Consider the following 22,059-nt stretch of genomic DNA (forward strand, 5'->3'; position numbering starts at 1 on the left):
AAACACGCAACATCTTTGTGGTACTTGAGCTACTTGTTTTGGTGTTAAAAAAGAGAATAGAGTCTATTCATTGCGTAAGGAATACATTCTGTAAAAATGATAGTATCCGTATCACAATGAAAATATCTTATTTATCGATAGGTAATTAACTTTACAGCTGTCCTTTTTTTCTGTTTATAATATCGAGTTAGGGGAGATATTCAACTCCGCAATGCAAGAAGAGCGGGGAAAAATCAAATTATTCGGGAGAAAGTGGAAACCAATATTGAAACGGTCAAGAGCACTTTATATTTGGTAAATCGTGTTCTTATTTCCATTCAAACAATTACAGATTTTAGGATCTCTGCGAGGGCAACAAGTTGGAACGACTTGCAAAAGATGTCCCAATTACGTAACTATCATAACAAGGTTATAATTGAACTGCATTGACTTGCTAACTACATTTCATCTTCAAGTTTGTGCTAACTTGTTTGTATTATTATAAAGGGTTTTTCAATTGAGGCAGTTTCCTATCAGAACAAGTTATCAACATAGGAGAATTAAAAAAAAATAACGAAAGTGCCCTGCTATAATCTGACTTGCTCTAAAGTAATTCGAAATGCATGTCATGCGTGTAATGAGTGTGTATATAATGTATATCTTTTTTGTACTCTGTAATTGTATATTATGCAAAAAAAATAATACGAAGCATTATATTTCTATGCTGTTTTCTTTCAGCGATAACGTTTGAGCGTGTAGAATAGTTTAAGTGGATTGATGACGGAAAGGCGGCTGCACATCTGGTCTTTTTCTTTTCATAATCAACTTTTTTCCCCGCTTTTTCTTATTTTGATGTGTCACACATCGCATTGACCATGTTCACTTCGATATATATGTTGAACCTTCAGTCCCTGTCTCTTTGCCACTGTATCTTTGCTTTGATCCATAATAATCGTGACAGGAGTGCATACACCATATGGAATTTATTGGTAAAAATAATCATGATCATTATATGTACAGATTGTGCCATAATATCATATGATAGATTTCGTGTTGTTGTTTTTTTCTCTTTCTAAGATTCTTTTTCTTCTTTTTTTTCATAGTTGAATAAAAAAAAAATGGATGTGGATGCCCAGCTCTAGTACATAACATATCAGGATAACACGCAGAAATCATTATTCTGGCTTTAATTGTTACTAAATTTACTTTCAGGAAAAAAAGAAAATCATTCTTAATGAAGACTAGTTCCGAGTATACTGGGGCAGGTGTCTATGGAAAAATGCGTGTTATAGCTAAATCAGCCCGATCTTAACAGAAAATAAAGTACAAAGAGATAGACTATTATTGAAGAGCTTACTTTTAAAAGACGCCAAATGTATTGCATAAAATGATGGATTTACCGCCTTTGGGAAGCAAGATCTTCACTATATAGAGAGAAGGAAATAAAGGGACATCAAGCAAACTAACTACATAAAAAGATTTGATATGCATCCAATTCATTGCTGAATTGTCTGTTACACCAACTTCGTTCTCTGTCCTGGAATCATTCTTATCAAACTATATACAAAAGTACATGCAATGCACGGACTTTATACAGAATGATACCAGCATGTACGGAGGAATGATAGTGGAATGAAATTGCCTGAAGAAATGAGTTCTCATGCAGAAGACTCACTATCACAAGCAAGGTATGACTTTGTCTGTTGGGACCTGAATTGTCCCGTTACACCTGTTATGAGAGATATAATATTTATTCATATTAAATGTATGTAATGCTTTAATAGTCTCGTTAACGTCATTTCCACATTTTTTATTGTGAATCTTTTTGACTATTACACATGTATGTATTATGCGGTCCTCTATCATGAAGAGTCACTGCGATGCCATGTCAATCAAAAGATTTTTTTTTTGGGTGGTCTGATGGATGTGAAACCATCATGCAGCTTTGTAAAACAATGCCTTATGCCTTTGTCCAATGTACTGAGTGTCCAGCCCGAGTGTCCCCCAACCCCTCCCAGAGGCGTTTGTGTCAAGTCTCGCTGTTTTGTGTCATAATCCCGTGGACGGTCTTGTCATGATATTCTATACGCTTGAAAGATTAATAAAAAAGAAAGAAGACACAGATGATGAACGGAGAGCTTTACTTGTGTGTTGACTGATTAGTAAACTGTAGTTTCAGCATCGAATACATGTACTAAGGACGAATACTGAGGAGTCATAGCTAATTCATGCACCACACTTAAGAACATTACCATAGATAGCAGAATATCAGCCAACAGGTCGGTTTCTATGTTAAAGGTCCTGTGTACCTTCGGGAGCAGTGATATATAAAAAAGAAAATCACATTCCAAATGCATATGTGTAGGTCTGTCGTACCACAAAACATCCTACCATACAAAATATTGCGAGAAAACTTGAAATATAAGGAGATATCAGTATTTTTCTCAGTAAACCGTAACTGCAGACGGTTTAGTCTGGAAACATTTTTATTATAACTGCTGTTCACATTTTGTGTATTTAGCAATACTTAACATTGATTTTACTGATTAAATCTTTTTTAAGTGGTTGTTTCTATCCCCAACTCACATTTTAGTACTATTGTACAGCATTAAGACTGGGGTTTTTTTCATCTGCAAATGGTAAATTATGCCTTTAAAGGTGAGACTCTGCCAAGAAAGCTCAAAGTTTCTCCATTTCTTAAATAATGATCTGAAAATTAATGAGTGATAAGGCTATTAATCTACTGACTGCTCTTGATGAGTCTCTGTTAGATGTAAGTGGTCCATATTACTCACGAGAGTATAGCCAGAAACAGCAAAATTTGAGTTCAATGTGAATTATTTTGTGCTAAGGGTTAAAAAAAATGTAAGTCATTTCCTGCTTTTTCCAAACAACCCAACCCCATTTCCCGTCAAGTGATGCACTCAGTACTCAACGTGACTTAATCATATATCAGCACCATCGTCACTTCTCAACCACCCTCAAATTGTTAATAATTTTTTACAATTTTTGGCTCTTTGCAGCAGGACAAGATGCCAGATAATGCAGGACTTCAAGGTTTTGAAATATATGGGGCCTATGTATACATGTAATGATCATCGTCAGTAGAGATGTTCACATACAATATACGTTCACACATAATACCTATGTACACACCTATGTAATGTTCGCATATACGCATGCACACACTTATATCATCATGTTCAGAGAATATTATGTCAACTTGTATGAGTATGTATGTGTGTGTGTGTGTGTGTGTGTGTGCGTGTGTGTGTGTGTGACCGCGCATCGCAAATACAAGAAGTAACACAACCAAAGTTTAGATGAGAAATCAAAATAGGTGTAAAGAGTCAACTTAGTGATTTTGTGTGTTTTTTATTAAAAACAGAAACAATTAGGCCTACTCTGCTTTATAATTCTGGAGTTAGGATCATGAAAGTGAATGGTAAATTGTCCGCCATTTTTTGCACTTGTTTATATTCTTTTCGGTCTGACTAGGCTATTTTGGATTCACGAATTCGAAGGACGAGAATTTTTTTTTTCGTTCACTATATGCTTTCAACTTACTTTTGAAAGGAAGATGATGTTGCGTTGGAAGTTAATATTAGCCATGAATAGAACGTACAACTGGGGGCACTGTTGCATAGTCCATAAGACCTCTAACTCCCAATAAGAGGACTCGAGTTCGAATCTGCCCAGTGCTCACGTCCTTGGGCAAGATGTTTTTACCCACTATGTTCCTCTCGACCCACGTGTATAAATGAGTACCTGGCAACGCTAGGGTAATAATAATGGCAGGGCCCTCTGGTAGAACAGTGTTAACACTGAAGAGGCTACCCTGGGTAAAGAAGACCACATTATCATTATCATTATCATTATCATTATCATTATCATTATCATTATCATTATCATTATCATTATCATTATCATTATCATTATCATTATCATAATCATTATCATTATCATTATCATTATTATCATTATTACGCGGTGAGAATGCCAAATGGAGAATGGCGTGACTTTGGATAACAAGTTTAGGTTCTTAAAGAAGAAAGGTCCACAACACCTACATCATGTTCATCCTGGAAAAAAAAAGAACTTCATGTAAGGTAACACTTAAACAATAGTCACCCATCATCACTTCTTCTGTGTCGTTATACATGTAGATGTTGTACCAGGTTGTGAAACAATTGCTTTCACTTTCACAATAGAAATGACATCCTAAGATTCTTTTTTTAAACACATAATCTTTGTAAATACCAAAGATTAAAACGGAAACACAATGTTGACGGCTCATGACGAGATGTAGATCAGGTGACAATCGCTGTATATAGTGTGGCACACGTGATTGTGAGATGTACTACATACATTCAGTTATTCCGAAGAAACACGACCCCCCCCCCACACACACACACAATAATAATAATAAGTAGGAAAACAGAAGGAAATTTGTCAGCCGAATCATGTTGAGACTGACGGCGTGACAAGCACTGGATTGGCGAATGTGATCAGGAAATTATTGGTGAATGAGTCACTTGAACAATAACCTTCCCTCAGATGCTGAATGCTTGGAATTCAGGTGCGTGGGGGAAAAGCTGGTGGATAGTGGAGCGATCTATGTCAGCGCCATGACCGAAAACCCATTGTCAAACCTCGACTGGTATCATTGCTCCTCAACTTCCGGAGTCCCACGGAAACATCCGGCTGCTCCCTACCTATAATCAGTAGGGCTTCCTTGTCACTCTACGAGTCCGTGCGTGCTGGCACAGCAGAAAGCAAGAATAAGAATATCAATTGTGAGAAAGAACAATGCACGCGCGGCGGACGATGGAGTGGGGCGACACTACACATTGAAGTCGGTGCTTACACCAGTTGTTGTGTATGAAAGAACATTCACCAAACTGTCAGCAGAACTCTTGAAGCAGCTTTTCCCTTTTCTTGTCATTAAACTGGACAATTCTCTGACAACGCGATAGGTAAGTTTTGTGTGGTCATGTGTGAGTGTCTGTATGTGTGTATACCTCTGCGTACTTGTATTTTCTGCATATCAAGGTTTTGTTTCTTAGCACATTACAGATTGTCATCTATTTTGTCTTTGTGTTTGAGATCTATCTGAGAGGATCCTTTGACCCATTCGAGTTTCACATTTTCTAATAGAATCTACCAGCCTGATGTAAATAGCAGCAACAACAAAAAGCGTGAAAAAAAGAAAAGTAAAGAGGGTTTGGTTGAAAAGAAAAAGAAGAATCTAGCTCTATTTGAAAATGTAACTTATTTGGAGACCTGATTCAAGATACACTCGATATTCCCTTTCATAGAACTACTGAAACTACACGACTTACGGGGAATAATCTAATCACTTACAAATTGAAAGAGCTTAAGAAAATTAATCATAGATGACTATGACTATTAGTCCAAACTGGATCAAGCACGACTCAACTCAAGTGCGACTAAATTATTGTTTACGTCTTTATCGTTAAGTGCATGGACAAGGTGTGACTCACTGGTTTCATGCCCTTGGCACTATAAAACAAGGTTGATAATTCTAATGCTATACATATGACACAGTATATGGAAGACCCCAGTAGAGCTTATGTAAATATGAAGTTGACCATTTGTTATAAACAGTTTCTGCATCTTTCGTTTGACAAGGCAGTTAAGTGCTTTCATTCCTTGATACGCTGAGAAAGAAAATACTAGACTACTACCACTACTACCTACTACTACTACTACCACCAGTAATGATAATGTTAATAATGATGATGATGATGAGATTAATAATAATAATAATAATAATGATAATAATAATAATAATAATAATAATAATGATAATGACAATGATAATGATAATAATAATAATAATAATAATATCAATGATAATGATAATGATAATAATAATGATAATAATGTGTGGAAATCTCTGCATTCCATAAACCTTATAGTTGTTTGTGTCTATATTCACATACCTTCCTTCAATTGAAGCCAAGATCAGAGGATTGTGGATGATGCATTTCTACCATCAGGACTAGGTGAGTGGTGGTACATGTATGAACTGTCTTGATCTTATTGCTTATTATCACCAGGTCAAACCCCGTGTGAACATGAAACAGCTCGGACAAATCTTGATCGTTATGACGGTCTTCTTCTGCCTATTGAATGAAAGCGCCGCCAACGATGGGATCTGCACAGTCTCAGAAACGTGAGTTTGTTCCAAAGAGTTAAAGTAACATTCCATACGATTTTCATAATTTCACATCATTTAGCACATAAATCGTCAACTAGATAGATAGATTTCTGGAATTTATTGTGGTTCTCGAGCAGAGAAACAATGCTCAGAAAAACCTTAAACAAATTACACTGAACAAGGATGATGACACAGGAGGCTTACATATTTCAGAAATGTAGCAGTGTAATTCCATTACAATACCGCTTGTTTGCGAGTTCACCTGTCTATAATTTATGCATGCCATCTCCTTTTGTTCTGCTTCCTTGAGCCCCAACTCATGCATTCTTATGGTGACTCTGCCATGTCATCTTCCTTATTCATTGCAATTTGTTCTAAATTTTGGAAATATTCCTATTCTTCATCCCAATTATCATAAATTTTGAAACTCTGTCCCTAATATAACTAATTTTAGCGTTGTTCAAATGTAAAAATCTGAAAATCATCCGGAGGTCTCCTTTAAACTGTACATGTCACCATCAAGTTGACAGTATAAGAGCAGGATCGAAGTGTATAACGCAGCTGTGAATGTTTCTGTAAAATCAAACAAACATGGAATTACATTGCAAATGACATGCATGAGTTGTACAAAATTTGTCTCTACTAGTACTTTCCATCAAATAGGACGCACAATAATCTGTACTACACCTGCCTATTCACACACACAAACACACGTACATATCCACGCACACGCATACATGAGGCCTATAGATAATATTTGTTGTTTTGTTTTGTTTACTCTACCATACACTTTTTAAACAGTGTTAAAGATGAAGAAATATCACCCGTCATGTTAAGTGTTCTAGACTTACAACGGAGACACCATACTGACTCTGTGAAAGGGAAGGGGTAAAAGGAAAAAGTTGCTGAATTACAGTCAAAACAGATGCTTCATCACAGTTTTATGCAGCTTGATATTGATTGGGGTCACCTTTCAAACTGAAAGCTGGGAGGCTGTTTCCGATTGTACCGCATTGTGGAAACATTAGAATCTTTGAAATCTTACGGTTTTCTGTTTTTGTCCTCTATTTACTTTCACTTTTTTTGCCATTTTATGCTATAGTTTGGATTCATATCATTCTAACATGTGAAATTAATTTGAACACTTCCTTTGTCAGAATGATTTCCTGTAAAGAATAGTTGGATATTCATGCCTTTTTTTATTACCTTTTTTTTTTCGCCGATGTATTGAATAACTAACTAAGTGATCGAGTGATAATTTTTTCACCTTTATTTCTATCGAATGATACGTTCATTAATTATTCAACATAATTGTCTGTGAATAATGCAATTGTAAACATTAACCAAATCTTGTGTAGGATATTATCAACCCTACTCTACCCTTTATGAGATATTTCATGTAAGGGCAACAAAGTTTTTGTTAATTATGTTTTATTACGGATTCACAAGTTGAATAGTTTTTCGTAAAATTTCTTTTAAAGGGATGGTATCGATTTGGTTGTGATGGGAATTCAGATTCTGTCGTGTTTTTTCTTTGATAATTATGATTTGTAATTCAAAGTTTATTTGATGAAAATCAGTTTGGAAATGGCTGAGATATCCAGAAACAAAGAGTCGTAATAAAAGTTTTGTCCCACTTTTGTCCCACTTTTGGACCACTTTTCAAAACCAATTTTCCTCAAATAAACTTTGAAATACTCTTAAATTTTATGCTCTTTTACATTGTATACATTAAGTGGTTTCTAATTAGTTTCTAAAAAGTTAAAACCTGACTCCCCATTATAACCAAAACTAAACCATCCCTTTAACAATCAGGGGTTCTTCTTTCAATAGTTGGCAAAGTCGTAAACAAGAGTGTACATAAAACTAAAGACATTCAGAGTGGACTTTCTCCCCATATTTCTCTTGCTTCCTTCCTCAAAGTTTGTCTCGTTTGTGCGTGCATAGCTCTGTATTCAAGACAATTATTAGCAGCTTGTCCTTATTCCTGTAGGAGAACATTATCCCTTGAAAATCACCACTGTGTGGTGCATATTCTGCGTCATGTCTTTGAAATTACTCAAGAGACATAAAATTGTCGAAACTTTCTCTTTGCGCTACAGGCAGGTTGTCCCCACCACCTACAGACAGGCATACTCGAGAATTGTTGCCACCTACAGGAAATGCTATTTGTTTTGGACGTGCACGGAATACCGGTGATTATCTATCCAACAAGTATTACAGTATTGTACATAATAATATACACCACATTGACTTACCTCAGAAGCAAAACTTGTCCATTCTTATACGGTTTTTTTTCTGTTATATTTTTTTTTTCTCCACGGTTCGGCACCCACCTTATCGACGTAGGTCCTACACTAACAAAAAGTGAAAGCAATTCATCGTGTCGAACAGCAACAAAATCTATGATTCCGCTCTATACTCTTCTCAGGAGAGGTTAAAGGATCTGTGCTATGAAATTTAAACCTATTGGAATCACCTATGAGAAAGCCCAAATAGCTTCACTCATTCATTACTGTAATGCATTTTATTAGCTAATCTGAATACCTGTATCTATTAAACCTCACGCCCCTAAAAAAGCCAAATTGACGAGAACATGTGAAGGTATAGGTGTGGTGTTAGTCTGTCGGTTATTGCTGAATGTGAAGTAATTTCTACTGACTTTTTTTTTTTTGTCATTGCATTTACCTGCATACGTCAAGCACATACAAGATGCTTTCCTACCCTTGGACATGATGAAATTCAGTTATTTTTGGTCACTTTTTTTTTTTAAAGTTTCGTTGTTCGATGTTGATGACATTTTCTTTTTTTTAAGGATATTTTTTTTTTTGCATGCAATGTTAATTATTATGTAGGAAAAACTGGTGTATTTCTGAGCCCATCCCCTCCCCCCTCCCCGCAGGAGATCATGATTACGTATTAAAAATCCTGCATTTTTTTTTCCTGGAAGTGGTGTTTGTTCATTTATCTGTATCCGTATCATTTCCTATTTATTACATAAAAACTTTTATAGAGAGTAACTGCATCAAAGAGATCGCTGTCGATGACATACAGAGTTCAAGTCTCAGAAATGTGGTTTGGAAACAAATCTGCTTGCACCATTCGACCATGATACAGACAAATAAACCAGCATTTACTATAAATCCCAATACACAGAACCTGCAAAGGGATTTGAAGATCTTATTGTGCTGACTTGGGCTTTGAATGTCTTTTATTCATCTAATTCATTTACCTATTTTTTTTCGCAATTAAGCTTGAAGTCGATGCGAGCATATTGTATCATTGACAAATTATACATAAGAAATTATTTGCAACGTACTGAAGAAATATATTGCATGACCCTCTTGACAAAGAACACAATGTCCCTGATTGTTCTTCCATATGATTGATAATATAGCTGGTATATTGACTTTCCGGAAAAAGGCCATCATTATCCTAATTTGGCTGAAATGTTAAAGCAGCCTGTTTCATTACATTCTTAGCCGCATCTTAAATTTGTATGGTAAGTTGTTGTTGCTCGTTTGTTTGTTTTTGTTTGATTTTTATTGTTTGTTTTGTTTGATTTTTACTGAAAGATAAAGAAAGTAATGTGATTTTCATGCAGGACTATGATAGCTTACAAGACCGCTACGAGATTCCAGACGCGTATTGTGCTGAAGGACGTGTGTTGCAAGGGGTACACGTGGAACACTGCTCAGTACAGATGTGTGATGGACCAAGGTTAGTGGCATCGATTGGTATAGTCCAGGCTAGAAGGCACCCAACCTTGTTTTTTTATATATACAATGTTTTTTGATGGTTTCTTGTCAATTCGAGGGTGCTGATTCCAAATCCGATTGATGCCACTCGCGCAACCTTGAGCATTTTCGGCAAAATGCAAAAATCCAAAATGGCCGCCAGATATGCTAATTCGGCCGTGATAAACACAATAATGTGCCTTATATGACCAATTATTCCACCAAACTTTATACATTTCTGTTCCTAGAGTTACTCCATCTGCATTTGCAAGAGAATTTTCATTTCATATAGGTTCATATAGTATTTAAAGCTCATTTCTTATTCAAAATGGCCGCCATTCCTATGCTTATGTGCTATATGAATGGCAAAACATATGCATGGAAATATGGAACAAATTTACTGTATTTCCAGTCCCGTATACCTATGCTGACATGAAGTGTTGCTTGTGTAATGCAAATATGTTGGGTGTCACTTACAATATAGAGGGCCTTCATGTATATTTGAGCATTTGATATTCATAAACCTTACGATGTTTAACACAATTTTTTATATACTTCATTTTGTCTCAACAACGAATTCAAGTTCACTAAACTTCTCGCAAGAAATCAATATACCATCACATTCTACATGCAGGTTGAATATAGAAATGTAATACTAACACAATATAATAAGAAGTCTACATGAATGGTATTTATCAAATAATGTTGAAAATGGAGGGGAAGCTAGAAAGCAAAGCTTCTAATATGCATTCCCCTAAAACCATATCAACAAAGTATAGAAAAATCCTATACAGTAAGTGCAGAGATACATGGTTGCAGACAAAAACACATCGGACATTAATGACCCAACTAAAAACCCTTTACATTGTACAATTGTTTTTACCAGCAAGGAGTGGGGGGGGGGGGGGGCAGGGAGGGAGGAGTCCTGAGGCGAGTTTGAAATGGATCATAACCTCCATCACTTTGATATGATATAATTTAGAAATACCGCCTTGATATTATCGAGCAAACTTGATTTTCTTCTTGAATTAAAACAACAAAAACTGGTGAAGGCATAAACGAAACTGTCCAAACGCAATACCGCGTACAAATTATTTATTAAACATCATCCAAGGAGCAATGTAAATACTCTTTCAGTTCTCTCACAGTTCCCAGGAGTTGATAATACACTTTGACATCATGATCTCCTTCAGTCTTGTCTTAAAAATAAAACTGTCATTTTTATTGTCTTTAGAGAACCCTTTAATTGGACGTTTGGTAGCAGGCGACATCAGCCCCAAATTTGAAGAATTCTCAGGCTAAAGATGCATATTAGTCCTGCAATTGCTTTAATTGCAACCACATCTGGTGATGTTCAGCACTTCCTCAGGAGTCAGAGGGCAATTATTTGCCATAGAAACTGAATGAAGACATGAAGACTTGCGTGATCACCACCCTTTGAAGCCCTATGGCTTTGTTGCCAGGCCAGAGACAGTTGTAGGTAACTTGGGTGGTATCAGAGATGACATCAGACCAGCATCTGCACCAACCTGTTTTGGGGTCAAAGCTTTCAAGTTACGGGAGGGAAATCTAGGTTTGTGGGATTTCAGACGCATTGATGGCAGGTTGTTCAAGGGGGCATTTCACACTCTTAAAAAAAAAAAAAAAAAAAAAAAAAAAAAAATCCGGGTCAGAACTGACCCGGAACTGGGTCCGTTGGGGTCACACACCGTTCCGGGTCAGAAATGACAAGGAATGGGGTCAGATATGACCCCATCCAGAGTCATGATTGGATCAGGGTGACCCCATTCCGGGTCTTCATGACCAAATTCCAAGTCATCAGGTGTGTGACCCCAACGGACCCAGTTCCGGGTCAGTTTTGACCCAGATTTTTTTTAGAGTGCATGAAGCGCTTTGTCAGATCTTTTCTTTTTGACAGCTGTTATAAGCTACTAAAATCCTTGCATCTTATTGGCCGAGAGCAAATTTGTCAGACAAATTTGTCAGACAAAACGCTTCATGAAATGCCCCCATGTTATCGTGTTTAGAAGGTCAGGGTATGCGTTGACGGCACTGGTGAGGTGGTGACACTACTTGTCATCCTTTCCTTCCAGCGTGAGGGAGAGTGATCGAGAGCCAGTGAAGAGGGGTGGACTTCCTTAGCCTATGCTTGGAAGGCTTGCCACAGAGGGCTACCTTGAACATAGTGTTGGCAAGATGGTTATTAAGATGGAAGGCATGGGTCTGATGATAATCTTATAAAGGTTGGGGCAAAGTCGCCAGAAGGTGAAGTACTCCTCTATTGTCTTGAGATGGGTCAGTACTCGGCTGATGTCATCCAAGGACTTTCTATGAGGCGTAAAGGCGAGATCATCTGCAAACTTCCTACGTGAAGCGAATGTTATTTCACCATGTATATATTAAAAAGAGCTCTAGTGGTGTTAGTTTACAGCCATCATTAAGGAGGCCATCATTCAGAGTCCTAACACAGCTGGTCTGGTTACCTAGAGCAATCCTGAATCTGCAAGTGCTGAAGATTAAAGACAAGCAGTGTGAAGTTGTTATAACACTGCTTTCAGAATGTGGTAGCACTGCACAGATCTCAGAGTCTCCCTTGACATCATATACGCAAACACATTCACTTCGAAAAAATGGTGAAAAAATTCATCTACCATATATAATTCATCTGGGTTAACATGAAAAACTTTGGGGCATTGTTTTCATTTCAGAGATTTGACGACAGGAAGTGAGGTGGTCCGTTTTTTCCTTTTTCCCCTGCCTCATATTCTTTCTCGCATGAGGGGACTGAAAAGTTTGTATGATATCGCTTTTAGATAATGTAGAACAGGACAGGTAATTGGAATTTTCATTTGTGTCATCATCTAGGATTCAGCCTTTTAATTTAGTAAATCAGAGTGAATATTATGCTGTCAAACATCTCAAGGCAAGTAAGTATCAAATGTTCATATCTAATAATTCCTGATAAACAATCTTGATTTTGGCGTCAATTCAAGCTTTGGTGGATTTTTCCAAATTCCTAGGGAAAAATTCAGATTTAGGTACGCAGCAAATTGCAGATGTTTGCATAAAAAAAAAATAAAACAGCTTTTGTTACTAACAACCTTCTGATTTATAATCAGCACACAAATTGATAAACAGTGTACCTGAGTGACAGAAAAAAAGAAAATGTGTTTATTTCCATGTAAACTGTGCCTTTCATATTGTGCAGGGGTATATGAGTGGCATCCATTTTGAAGTTTTGTATTAAGAAGAATATAATAAGCCTAAAAACAATAGATTTTCTGTTTGTTTCCTTGTTTTGCTATTGGCACTCATCAGATTTGCGTTGCACAATCATGCAAAACTTGATAAAAGTGAAGGTATGTGACTGAAAATTCGTCTTCTATTTCTATGCATATTTTTTGCCATTCATATAGTACATGAGTATAGGAGTGGCGGCCATTTTGAATTGAAAATAAGCTTAAAATACTAAATGTCCTCTTCAAATGAAAAATTTCTTGCATGTGTAAGTAGAATTACTCAAGGAACAAAAATTTAAAAAACTTTGATGGAATAATTGGTCATAAAATTGACATAACTGGGATTATCATGGCCAAATTAGCATATATGGCGGCCATTTTGGATTTTTGCATTTTGCCGAAAATGCTCAAGGTTACGCGAGTGGCATCAATCGGATTTGGAATCAGCACCCTCGAATTGACAAGAAACCATCAAAAAACATTGTACATATCTAAAAACAAGGTTAGGTGCACTTTCTATGGAGCCTAGCCTGGACTAGTATACCATTCCCCCCAAGACATCAAGTCTTTCTCTGGAAAATTCTGATAGGGCGTTTCCGATGCCAATTCTCAAATTAGTACTTTTTTTTTTCTAACCGGGTCCAGCTCCATCCTGCGTGGTTCACAACAGCGATCATGAATGATTGTTGCCTTGAATAAATCGTTTAAAGCGTTGCAGCTAAGATTATATCGCCCAAGTTGAGACTACCCTTGTCATCCCTGTGCTTGTTTCAGCACCGCATAGCTCTCTCGGAGGGACCTGCTACTTCTATCTCAGTGGTGCCAGGTACCCATTCTTAAAGCTCAGACAAAAAGAGACATCTAACTCAAAGATAGTTATGAACACTGGCCAGAAACTGAAGTCGAGGCCTCTGTTTGAAAGTCGAGACTCTTATTCTTTATGCGAAAATGTTTACTGCAAGGTTACTGCATTCTAAAGGAATACCGTCTTTCAAGCTATCATTATCATGCCATTCTTTAGAATTGCACTGACTCGAGCACAGGTTGTAGAACAGATTAGTGAAAGTTTGAGGAAAATTGGTCAATCGATGCAAAAGTTATTAATTTTCAAAGTTTTGGTGTTTTACTGACTGGATAAGGAGACTACTGGAGATCATGACGTCATGTGCGGACAAAAATATAAAGAAAATGAAGAGAATTCCACAAAAATGCATTTTTCATGAAAATCACACATTTCATCAACTTATACTGACATAAACTAAGAGTAGCAATTATTCCTCCTGCTTTCTGAAAGCGGTTAGTCAAGTGCAGCCATCTTTCATTACGCAAGAAAAGCGAAAGCATGTTGAATTTGCTTTAAATTTTCTTTATATTGTTTTCCACACATGATGTCATAAACTCATGTAGTCTCCTCATCCACCAAAACTTGAAAATCTCATAAGTTTTCCATCGATTGTCCGACTTTCCTCAAACTTTCACTGATGCCTTCTGCTAGATGTTGCTGCTTTAATATTCACTCAATCCACATTTCTCTTTGGTTTTTGGTTTCCTTTAACTATCATCGGATGCAGCACGTTGATGGTGTGTGTATGTAAAAACCACCACTCCCCCCGCAAAAAGGAGCGCAAACCTAAATCCTACCTTGCCCCTACAACACAACGAGAATGTCATGGCAACAAAAAACAATATAATGCAATATAATGTAATGCCAAAACGATCAATTTACACAAACAAGATCTCTTTCGCACTTGGTGTGAACAAGAAATGATATCGATTGGATAAATTATTTTCCATGCTAGGTTTCGTAGCCATCGTTCCTCCGTCCACAAGTGTGCCGGGGTCCAACCATTCAGAAGCGACTACACCCGACGTCGACGACGATGACTTCGGCAATGCGACGGGGCGAAATATCACGGGAGATCGGCTCCCCGGTCGCGGAAAAGGGGCAACCGTTACACCAACGACGACTACAGAGTTGTTCACGAATCCCGGGCAGCAGACTACCACGGACTGGTCAACGGATAAGATGTTCGCCGGGTTTCAGTCTCGGATGCGAGCACCTTTAGGGGCGAAGATTCTGTTCGGCTCATTGCCAGTACTTGGCATCATACTCGTGTGCGCTATAATCGCTGGATTTGTGAGACACAGACGCAGAAAAATACATTTAAGGAGGAAAAGTACGAATAAGTGAGTATATGTAAGATCAGTTCAGTTCATTTCAATGATTTCATTTCAATCATTTTATTTCACAGGGTATATTAAGCATTGATTTTAAACAAACATTATATAACACTCAGTAGAGGTTAAGGAAATGCAGATGAAGATCGATGTAAGACTAAACCAGGATACTAGCAACTTTTACCGCAGGACTTCCAGCAATTCCACTTGCTCAGTTTGAATTTGGCATTTTAATGAGAAGGGAACCATATATGTGACCCTGCACCTCAAAACAAACAAAAAGTCGCCAGACATGAATTTTTAGTTAAGACCATATTCTGAAAGAGCAGACTTTAATCTTTTAAATGATGTATGACTCAAATCAAATGGACTCTCCTAACCTATCTAAATATTGGAAAGAAAGCACAAACTCAGGAAAAGTGCGAACTGAGAAAAGAGGCTCTGAAGTACAGTGTCTATTCAAGCGCTTAATCTTTACCAAACCTTGCTGGCTGTGCGATGAATGGGACAAAAAACAGAAAGTAAACCACCAGAGTAACAACAATGAAGGAATTATCAGATTAAACTGAAATTAAGCATGCCTCATTAACACATTCTGTCCATAATTAATGCCTACTTTCAAAGCAGTAGCACTATCCTTTCAAAAGCTATAATTGTTGAAAGTGAAGAGAGTGGACAAGGTTTTTCAGAAATGAAAAAAGGATTCTAAAGACACACCTGATCACACTATTCTACGTTAAATGTTCGAGATAAACTGCTAAAAAAAACGCACTTTCCTGCCCGTTTTATGATACCAAATTTTAGCATAAAATAAAAGAAGACCCGCTCTTTCAGAAAATATGAAAAAGTCAAGTTCGGCTAGGTTGACCCATGTCACTTATTTCCAGTCCTCACGCAAAATCAGTGTGTGCGACTTTATGTTCGTTTTGAGGTACACGGTCACATATAACAATGATGTAAAAATGATATTTATTTATTCATTTTTGGTATGAGAGCAAAAGAAGATTAAAATATTCTTTCAATTTGGGATTTTATAAAATAATTCTTTACGGAGCTATTTCATGACAGAAACGGAGTCGTGGCTTACTCATCATGTATTCCCCTTTCCTCCTTCCCCCTCTTTTTTTTTCTTGATTTTTAAGAATTCAAAACCAACCCCCCAAAAAGTGAAACATTTTCACTTAAGAGCGTGATAAGAATAGCGCCATCTGGAGATGGAGTGACCTTCATATCACTATTTTATTGTCTTTTCATGGAATCCCAAACTGGACTTTCGATATCATCAGTTCTCACGTGCAGCGGAGTTTTGCTGACTAATTATACAAGGAATCGATAAACCCTTCCAATGCCAAGGACTCTGTATTAGTGTATACAACGCTATGATGGTTTCTGTGCCAACTGCCACTCGGATCACACAGACAGACAGACAGATAGACAGAAACACACACACACACTCACATACACACACAAACACACACACACATGTGAAGGTTAACACGGTTGAAGGGGAATTCCAGAATTTATCAATGCAGTTGAGAGTTGTCTGAAAAGAAGGAGTAAAATAAATATCCTGAAAAAAAAATAAAAAAATGATCAAAACCGGATTAAAGTTTAAAGAATAACAACATTTTCAAGTTTCACTAACATTTTGTCAGGAAGTAATTGCCAAACTGTCAATATGAGTAGTTTGCAAGTAATGAGGTGATGATTATCATCCCCTAACAACTTGTCGTATAGTTTGTGCATAACTCTTTGAAATTTCCAGTTTTTCATTCAAGCGCATTACCCACTCCCTTCTGAAATTCTAATAATTCCGAGAGATCATTATTCTAAAGTTATTCAACCAGAAACAACGTCATGTTTTACAGAAACAATGCATCTTTGACATTTTATATACACGGTCAGTGCAAAATTGAAGATGAGGACATCATCACCTCACTCATTTGTAATTTAAATCCACTATTTGAAAATCGTTCTACAGAAATAAGCGAAGGTTCACAACTTCATAATTTTCCAAATTTGTATCCGATTTTATTAAATGTTTACTGTTTTACTATAAGATTTTACTCTTTCCTGTGAGAATAACTTATAGCTGGACCGGAATTCCTCTTTAAGTCATGTTTCGGCACTCAATGAAGATCAAAACTTGTCAGAGGTTATAACGCGGGAAGACACTGCTATAGATACTGTGCAGCTAGACCAACCTTATAATAAATGTTTGTATTACGCGTTGTACGTACAGTATAGAGGTAAGCTTATTTGAATGGTTATAATAGACTTTTTGTTTCATATTCCCGTTAATTATCATGCCAAACGGGTTTTAGAGCGACGTCATGAAGCGATACACTATCTCGGGGATGAAAACTGAAACAAAGAGCACGCACTTTAGTGAAAAAACTGAACAAAAAAAGTGACCTAGAGATTGTCTTTTCTTTTAAATATAGGTGACCAAACAGTATCGGGATATTCAATTGTGAAATTGAAACTTCGAAATTATCTCATTCATATTTCTAAATAGCATGCACTTGGAACCACTCCGAGACGTCACGTTACTCTCGCGAAAAGGTAAGACATTTCGTTTTGTATCTTTTGTTTTTTTCAACTCTAGAGGTAGTATAGGCTGTCATCATTTCTTTTTGTTTATCTTCACTCTCTTGTTTAAAGATAATTTGTCACAAATAGAACATAATCATTAATTGCAACAGCGATGTGTGTGTGTTTTTTTTACATTTATAGTCAAGTAAAACAGCCCTGTCTCTTAATCCACAACACCAAGAGCTGTCAGCATTCAAAAATTCAAATGGGGTTATTTTTTGACGTCGTGTACTACTGAATTATGCGATTTCATCGACTCACCAACATGCTCTCCTTTATTGTATGGAATCGTTCTAGTGCAAAAGGTTCGAGTAGTGACTGTCTCGATTAGGAAGGGGACCAAGAGTTGAAATCACATAGAATGTCTATAGTCAAAGTCAATATCGCCGGGCTAACTTTTGACAACTTAATACCGGTATGTGGAACGAGTTGTGATGCCTGGTTGGCTTTGGTTTTTTTTTTTCGGGTAAACGTAAGGAGTGAACTCCCATAACATAAACAGATGAAATTAATGATATCTTACTATAGACAATTCAGTGTAGCTAATCGCAAGATGAAAGAATGATTGAAAAACATGAACGAATTTTAATAAGAGTTGACAACTAGATACAAAACGCAATGAGTCTTTCCGCCCTGGTTGTGTTGCGTTGACAAAGTAACAGAAAGCTACCAATTTGAACCCTAATGCAGTAACAATTTCCTATATTGTCATTCGCCACTTTGCCAGCTAAGCGCATCCAGCACTTCAGGCCCTCCTTCGCCCCTGATGACGAATATGCTATCGTGGACAAGGGTGCAGCCGAGCAGCAAGTTGTCGTCCAAGAGAGCTCGTTGATCTATGAAAATGCTGACGTCGGCCCCGTCGTTGTCAAAGGCGGTCTTTCCGAGTGTCCTAAGCAAGCATCTCCTGAGAAACCACACCTATCTAACGACAAAGATGAAGATGACTGCATAGAATCTAAACTCGATGGCTGCTACACGGAGGTTGATGACAGCTGTCTCGTTGGAGGAGCCGGTTGCTACACGGAGGTTGATGAGAGCTGCCTCGTTGGAGGTGCCGGTCCTTTGAATGATCAGAACAGATATCCGACGGAAGGGAAGAGGGAATCGCTCATGAGCAACCTCATGAACAAACTAAGGCCGAAAAGACTTAATAGCCTCAGACACACCTACATGGAAGGTCCCTGTCCTCAGCAGTTCTGCGACAGTCAGCAGTCAGGAAAGACTACTGAAATAGACGATTGCTACACAGAGGTCGACGAAATTGCCAATGGGCAGACTGGCAACCAAGACGAGTACGCGGTAGTTGATGATACGCTACCTGACATAACATACGACCACATCGATCGCGAAGCACACACAGACAGGAGTAACCAAATGGACAATGTAGATGGCGTTAAAAGTGTCGTTGGGAGATATGGAGTGCTCGTTCAATCGAGCTCGGTCGAGACACCAGAGGAGTACGACGCCTTGCAGCGAAGCCTGTCACAAGATGGTAAGGCATCCAGTGGGTATGGTTCACTCTTGGCACAATCTTCGCAGGGCGAGACTGAGGGGTCTACTGAGGAACTGACCCAATCAGGACACTGCGATTCCTACGATACTGTCAATAGATATCCAGCAAATTCTGGCGAACCCAAATCAAAAGGTCGACGACTTAAGCTTGTCCATACGAAGGGTAGTGCCACCTACAACCGTATCGAGTCAAGCAAGGAGAGTGAGAACGCTGACAACGAAGCCCCCAAAGGTTTGGGCGATGGATGCAGGGAACCACTGTATACAAACCAAGACGTTCTCAACAACGGCACCAACGGGGATAGTGCATGCTCAACCTACACGGATATGAGTGGCTGCTTAGAATGTAACGCTGTCGCTTTTAGTGAGAGACAAGACAAGGCTAACGACAATTTATGTTACACAGAAATGGCTCCACAGCCCAGAGACCGTACACCTGATGACGCGTTAATGGCCGGCCATATCACGTATGAATGTCCCGTTGATTACGCTGCTATTCCTGAGAACTGCAATAAAGACTCAGCTGATGAAACGGAATGGTACATCAATCCTGTGCGTGGAGTCAATGGGGGAGCGCCGAGTAATACGATCGAAGGGAACAATGAAGCCCGCTCGGACAAAAACTTAAGAAATAATTCTGACCAGGTCTATGAAAACGTGTAAATGTCTACACTGTTCGTATCAAGACTTTCAAGGCAATCCTTCAGCAGTCGTAATGCCGAGCATCAATGCCAACTCCTTTGTGTAATCCATTGTCTCAACTTATTTTCTTTCCAAGCAAAGGGTAATCAATATTGACAGAAAATGGTCCAGAGTGTTGCGCCCAAATTACGAGTGTTACACATATTGATACGGGTCAATGACAAAAAACATTGAATTTAACTTATGAACTTAAGAGCAACAGGGCGGAAAAGAGGCGAGTCAGAGGTATTATGTTTTGGAGTTGTTTTGTCATTTCCTACTTAACTCCCCTTCGTCCTTACAAGATCGTTAACACCATCGAAGGAAATCGGTTCGATGGATTTCCAACGAAACTGTGCGATATGAGGACTGGTGTAGTTGCGCTGAATAGATTTCGGACAAAGCCTCTCGAGGTCAGAATTGAAAATGTTCTGTTGTAATATATAATTTGATGGAGAGTGCAAAATTACAAAGCGAAAAATTTCAATTGACTAAAGATCACTAAACTTTGGACATCTTTCTAGTCAATCAGCTAGATATGTCCACCAGTATATTAACTATATTGTAAGTGCATAGCTATTTATCTACATGAATGTGATAATGGTATCTTAATTATCAAACGATAGTGTCAAGGCTCCATGTGCTTTTGCTAGAAACATCACATTCCAATTAAATCGTTAATATTTTCAGTTATCCATTTTTTATATATCCAGTCCAATTACATTTTATAATAGATTTCAAAGAAGGATGGAATAAGTACGCAATTAGTGGTGAAAGATCATCTGATCGCAAAGAAATGAAATGACACTCTCCAATCGCAATGATATCAGTGATGATGATGATGGTCTTCTTTACCCTGGGTAGCCTATTCAGCATTGACACTGTTTTACTCGAGGGCCCTTTTATTATTATTACTTAAGTGCTGTCAAGTGCCCATTTAAACACTTGGGTCGAGATGGGCATGGTGGGTGAAAACACATCTTGTCAAAGGGCGTGTCCACTGCACTGGATTCAAACTCTAGTCCTTGAAGTTGTTGTTTGTTGTTTGTTTTTATTTCCGTCTTCATATAAAAATACACACATTACAAGTTGCATAATTATACTTTGCATATACGTACAGAAGAAACGGGGGATTGCCTGTTCAGTCATAGGATGTCTGTTCTTCCGCAGGGTCCCTAATTTACAGTACAATAAAGAATAATAAACACTGTATATACAAAACATAAGAAAAAAATAATGAAAAGCATTTACCGAACTGGTACAGTGAGAGTCAACAATAATCAGAGATAGGTAGAGAAGAGCAGAGCAAGGAAAAGAAAAAGAGGAGGAGAACATACTTACAAAAGAAAAGACAAGACTCATATACCACCCCCCTTCCCCCCTAAAAAACACAAAAAATGGCTGTTACATTTGGTACTCCATTGAGTCTTTTTTTTTACCATAATACTCTATATAAATAATCAGACAATAACATTTGAAAAGATCTTAAAGTTGATGCGTTACGAATTTCATTGGGCAATTGATTGTACATTGATACTCCCCTGTAAAAGAAAGTCCTTTTACAGTTATTCGAATTTGTCTTTGGAAGATTCAAATTCTGGTTTGAACGCAGTGAATGATTAAGAAATCTTCTAAAAATATTATCAGACGAGTCACGAGTCTTGTCCACTATATGCCACATTGCCTTCATAAAATCCACTTGTGTGTGGGTCAACACATGCAATAGATATGCATAACTTGGGAAATCTGTTGGGAAATATAATCAGTATACATATACACACATGTATGTATATATTCTTATGATTTATATATATTACATTCCCTCTGCGGGTGATATAACACTGTGTATAACAATGTTTGTAGTATGGAATAATAAAAGTAAAAGAGCAGTAAGTATGCGAATCATCCAAATAGTTCATGAAATAATTTCTAGAAAAATACCCAGCATCCT

Source organism: Diadema antillarum, unplaced genomic scaffold (assembly GCF_040938485.1).
Source record: "Diadema antillarum isolate AM-2024a unplaced genomic scaffold, OU_Dant_1.0 seq00000549_RagTag, whole genome shotgun sequence".
NCBI lineage: Eukaryota > Metazoa > Echinodermata > Echinoidea > Diadematoida > Diadematidae > Diadema > Diadema antillarum.